Here is a 6000-nt window from a genome sequence, read left to right as displayed (position 1 = left end):
TCATCCTTCCTCACAGGCTGCTTGGGCTAACCGGTATACAAATAACGGCACTTTGGGTATTATAAGTCTGTGTAACAGTCTCAGAACAACATTGTTTTCCCTACTGCCTAACCCTCCCTGCAAGCCTAAGCCCCTAAATGAAGCAAATCTAGGTTTCCCCAGTTTAAGAATCTCTAAGCTCACAGGGACTCCTTTTCAGTTTAAATGGGTTTATTTGTTAATCATTATATTTTTGTATATATTCAGGGGCTACGTCTAAGTGTGTGACCACGGCAGCTACACTTTGTCGTGCCGGGGTACTCCAACACTCTTACCGGGTACGAGTCTTTGGATTGTCTGGCAAGGTCGCGATATATCAAGGGTCCTTTGAGGTTTCAAATGCATTTTTGTTTCGTGAATTCCTGAATAGTTGTCTAGCTTGAACACCTGGTTTGTATGCGATCGTTTTCCAATCAGCCTTAGGAGAGAGCAGATTGTGTTGAATATTATTGACAAAACTTGCAAGTGCATGTAACTGCGATGGACTTTTTGGTGCATCTCGATGGAAGATATGCATTGTTTTTGCTCTTTTAGCATGAACTCCATTATGAATATTACGTTGGGTTTTTTTTTTATATTTGCAGTAGCATTTCATTATCCTTCGTCACCGCAGTTTAATTGTGATTGTTTCGGACGGACGGCTTTGTTTATCGCGGACATTGTTTGTTACAAACGATAGTGACGGGAACGATCACATTTCGCGCCATTTGTCTCCCCGTCAAAGATTCCCGTATTGATTGATTCATAAAAAGGTATCTGTATTGTGTTACACCCGATGACTTGAAAATAAAAATATCCGATATTAGCATTTGTCATTTTAATAAAGGAAGTCCCATACTCTAAATAATTATTTCAAAAATAATTCTTCCATTAATGATAACGAGCTATTAAAACCACGAGAGATACTGAATTGGCACTTCGCTAAAGACTATGGCTACAGAGTAAAGGACGTAACTAGTGAACCCTGCTCCGATCCACTAAGCGTTCGTAACCTTACGACCTGGCGTAACTCTATAGTTTACCATAACCTTACGACCTCGCGTAACTCTACAGTTTACCGTAACCTTACGTCCTGGCGTAACTCTATAGTTTACCATAACCTTACGACCTCGCGTAACTCTATAGTTTACCGTAACCTTACGACCAGGCGTAACTCTACAGTTTACCGTAACCTTACGACCAGGCGTAACTCTACAGTTTACCGTAACCTTACGACCAGGCGTAACTCTACAGTTTACCGTAACCTTACGACCTCGCGTAACTCTACAGTTTACCGTAACCTTACGACCAGGCGTAACTCTACAGTTTACCGTAACCTTACGACCTGGCGTAACTCTATAGTTTACCGTAACCTTACGACCTCGCGTAACTCTATAGTTTACCGTAACCTTACGACCTCGCGTAACTCTACAGTTTACCGTAACCTTACGTCCTGGCGTAACTCTATAGTTTACCGTAACCTTACGACCTCGCGTAACTCTATAGTTTACCGTAACCTTACGACCTCGCGTAACTCTACAGTTTACCGTAACCTTACGACCTGGCGTAACTCTACAGTTTACAATAAGCTTACGAATGTCGTAGCGCTGCGAATATCTTTTTGATCGGGGCCCGGATTCATACTACATGTACGTTGAGCAATCTGACACTATTCTATAAGTGTCATCAAAATTTCTGGGGTTTTTTTTCATTTTTATGATTACTTTTTGCACAAGGATGAAGTACTCAAAACATGATTATGTTCCTGTATGCTTCAGCGGTCCTGACTTGATCACCGGGAACTGTTGATTGCAAACGCAAATGGAACAGTTTATATATATTGGTGTTTTAGTTATGTCATGATCTGAATCTACACACAAAAGCTACTTATATACAGATGATCTTCTAAGTGCTATCAACCCCAGGAAGAGTCCAGGTTGAAGCTCCGTGACGCATTTTGATAGTGGCTATTAACGATATCGGATGATGTGTGTTATCGTATACCACTTGCCGAGAACGATGCCCATGATGTCAATCACTGGGTGGTATATTTGATTATTATAGGCTGCTGTCACTAAGCCTAAATAGCCCTTGAACATCAGGGTTAGAATTGGTTTTAAACAACTCATGTTTACGATTACACAGTGCCATTTAGAAAGTTGTGAGATGCAACATAGGTCATATTTGGGATTACACTTTCTTAGGAAAGTACAAATTGTAGTACTTTTTCTAGTACTTTTTTTTTGTTGCTTTGTTTTGTTTTTGGTTGAGTCCCATTCGCTACCCTCACAGTCGGGCACCTAATCGCAAGCACACAAATTCAGCCGTCTAACCCGTTCAGCCACCGCAGCTAAGTCTTGTTTAGGATAAAAGGGGACCAACGGGATCGGTGGTCAGGCTCGTTGGCATATGTCATGGTATCCAGTTGAGTAGATCGATGCTTGTGTTGCGCATCACTGGGTTGTCTGGTCGAGACACGAATATGTATCTGAAATATTGCTGAGTGCGGTATTAAACATATATATTATAGAAAGGACGAGGCTGTGAGTAACTATTTCAGATTTCGCTGATCGTACCTGAAAATACTTAAGCGGTGGGGTGAGGAAACACATTGACCTATAAGCTATGAGATGGAAGCCAGCCGTCATACAATCAAAAGTAATGTAAAGGGAATTCGCTTAGAGGATTCCTTTTTTAACAAATTGTATAATTACTTTTAACTTGTAAGATACTACATTGTAGAAACAGCGCACTCATATCGCTAGATCTAAATAAAACATGATCATAAACTTTATTTCTTCAAAACACACATCCCCAGGTCACTCTTAATAATAAAAACAACGTTTAAAGGCTTATTAAAGGGGAGGCCTCACGCAACAGAGAACTTTTGCTCGACGACATTCTAGCCATCGGTGATTTTATTGGAGGAAAATGACCCACATATAAATACATAATCACACGTATAATGCGTTAAAAAACAACAATAAACCTCTCCGTAAATAAATGTAAATAATCATGTTGCATGAGGGTCTCCTTTATTGCGACTTTGCGGTATATATTGCTCGCATACACAATCAGTAGGCATACAACCCTACATGTATGAACGGATGTACCGGTTGTGAGATCAGTGTCTCATTGGGCGGAAAAGGCATTTTTAAAAATGTGAACATTAAATGACATAATTAATAATTATTGAAAATTGTAAGTCACTAATATTAGTTCATTGCGGGCACTTTGGAAGAGAAAGTAGTCTTGGAAAGTTGTCTTGGAAAGTTGAAAAATGATGTACATGCCAGATGGATGGTTGGGATGTTTATTTCAGAATGTTATCGACATTTTCCCTGAAAATGGCTGCCAACTATTTCCATATATTTATTTCTCTTCATTGTGACAGTATTTAATCTATATTATATATTTCTTAAAATATTCACTCTAGAACATCCAGACTTCCCATTGATCTTGTTCTGTTATGAAACCTCAGGACAAGGTATTTTTAGATTTGAAAAAGAAAACCCGTCGCCTGTACTTGCATTCCAGGTTAAGACTGGAAAACAGTAGTGATATCGATTTAATAAATTAGTTATTGAACACTAACTGCCTCTGTCTGTTCCCGTCAGACTAATATATTATTTTCGTTCAGATAAGTCACGTCTAATCCTCCCGTACTGAAGTCACGTGTTGTCCTAAATATAAATATTTGCAAGACCATTCATCTTAATTACAGAAATCACTGACTTCACAGAGCTGATATCGTAAATTCCAAAGATCCATTAAGTTGTTCTGAAATTTCAACATTAAAACATTTTACAGGGCTTAAATGTTTAACGTCATGCGTGTGCTTATGTTTCACCTGGTATTCCTGTAAAAGTACTCGCAAATCGTTACCATATCTTCAAATTACCTTACTTATACTGAAAAGAGAGTGCGGTCCCACACCAGGCATTGATTTTCCGATCACAAACTCGTTAGACAGAACAAATCCACCTTGTCGGTAATGAAAGCACTGACGTCATTAGTTCTGAAGATTTTTACGACATTCTTTCGAGAACGCCTGTCAGGATTTACGACGGTTTACGACATCAATTAACCGTCTCTGTGATGTTACGATGGGAGTTTTATCACCGCTGTGGCAACTGTGTCCAGATTTTTATCAATTTTTCAGACACGTTGCAACTGCATTATATGAACGCGAGACTGTCGTTCAGCAGATACCAAGGATGTATTGTGGAAATGTACAAACACGAACAAGGATGCCTAACGCGTCTTCTCTAGTGGGGTATTAATGAACGGTTCGTGACCTAAGATGTACCAAACTACATCACTGTATGTGAAATAGGATTATACTGTATTTTCAACAGATTTGTGAGTACATATGTGCATACAATATTTATTATTGTTTTGTTCGTGTCTTGGTGGTTTTTTTAATGTTAAGGTGGTGATCAAGAAGTTAAACGTGAACCAAAGAGCGATCGTCTGTGATAACTGCACTGGAGCAAAACAGGTTTAATCAATCGTACATGCCTAAGTATCAGATCTTTTGTAAATTACTTTAGGATAAGCTTCAAACAACAGGACTGGTAGCTGATGGGGGCACCTCTCAGATAGGACGAGATTTCCTAATTATCTCATTACGTGCCTGAAAGGCTACGGATCTAAGCTAATTGTTTTGCTTTAGAAGATTTAAGTACCCTGGCGTTTAATCAAACTAATGACCGACCCCACAAGCCGTCAAAGGGTTTTGGATATTTATTATCTAATTTGAACTGATTTTGAATTCTGCCTGGAATCTGTTTTCTTGAAACTAATAAGGCCTGAATGTTGATTGGCACGCGTAATTAGTGATTACGGGCGTATTGAAAGAAATACAACACGATTTTCTTGTTTATCTTTGTTAAGATCAGTGAACTTCAATGAGTGCTCTCTGATCTGTGTTGAAAACAGTTGTTATATACACAGGGACGATATCAGTAATTGTAACTTATCGAATGTTATATTGTCGCTGAAATATTGTGGTTGGTGGTACTGTGTTTTTTACCTTTGTTTATTACCTTTGCATCTTATTTTATTCTATCAGGGATTTCTGATTCTGTGTGAGAGCAGAGGACAGACAGGGTATGCGTGGTGACTTGGAATTTTGAAAAAAATAAATATTTCTATCATAGCTGAGAAATATGCCACTATTTCCTGCAAATGGTCAAACTACTATTGAGTGACCCTCACAACATTATTTTGCAGAACCGTGTTTTACTGTGAGATGTGGGAACTATGTATTTTTCGGCACATGTGGAAATATATGACTTTAAAATCCCTTCACTCGAAAGTACATTCGAGAACAATATTGCATTATACAGTGATGGATTTGATGTGATACATTTCTCACTGTGTACAGAGGATGCATTGCGGATTAAGTCCCGTTTCCTTTCTATTTATGTATAAGGTCCTGCCCCATCATGGAACTGTGCCGTGCACTACGAGCAAAACTGTCTTAACGTCATAAAACAAGAGAAGTGATTGATGGCGTTTCGGTGTTTCTGTCAGTAATCTGTCTGTAAACATTCTTCAACTCAAACGTGACTACTCATACAAATTAATTATGTTACCATATGATGGTTCATCCGTTCAGCGTCAATTACACAGCCATGAAATCAGTGATGTATCATTCTTCATAAACCTCATCTGTCATTCTGTCACACACCTGTCGGATGACAGACGCTCTTGAATCTCAGACACGATCACACCAAAACATGTCGGCTGATTGTTTTTCATGAAAATACTTGTTTTCAAAATGGAGTCACTCTGAAAGGTGAGGTGTTTATAAATATGTTTTCAGTTCGGAATCACAATGGAATTATTTGGTATGTGCATTATATTAATGTTTGGCAAGAATTATACTACTTTCAAAATACCCTATTTAGTACAGGTGTACACTAGAGTGTATACTGAATATACGAACGCTAAATTATTGGACACACACACACACAA

Source organism: Haliotis asinina, chromosome 7 (assembly GCF_037392515.1).
Source record: "Haliotis asinina isolate JCU_RB_2024 chromosome 7, JCU_Hal_asi_v2, whole genome shotgun sequence".
NCBI lineage: Eukaryota > Metazoa > Mollusca > Gastropoda > Lepetellida > Haliotidae > Haliotis > Haliotis asinina.
The sequence above is the reverse complement of the archived record's forward strand: the minus strand, read 5'-3'. Positions refer to the sequence as shown.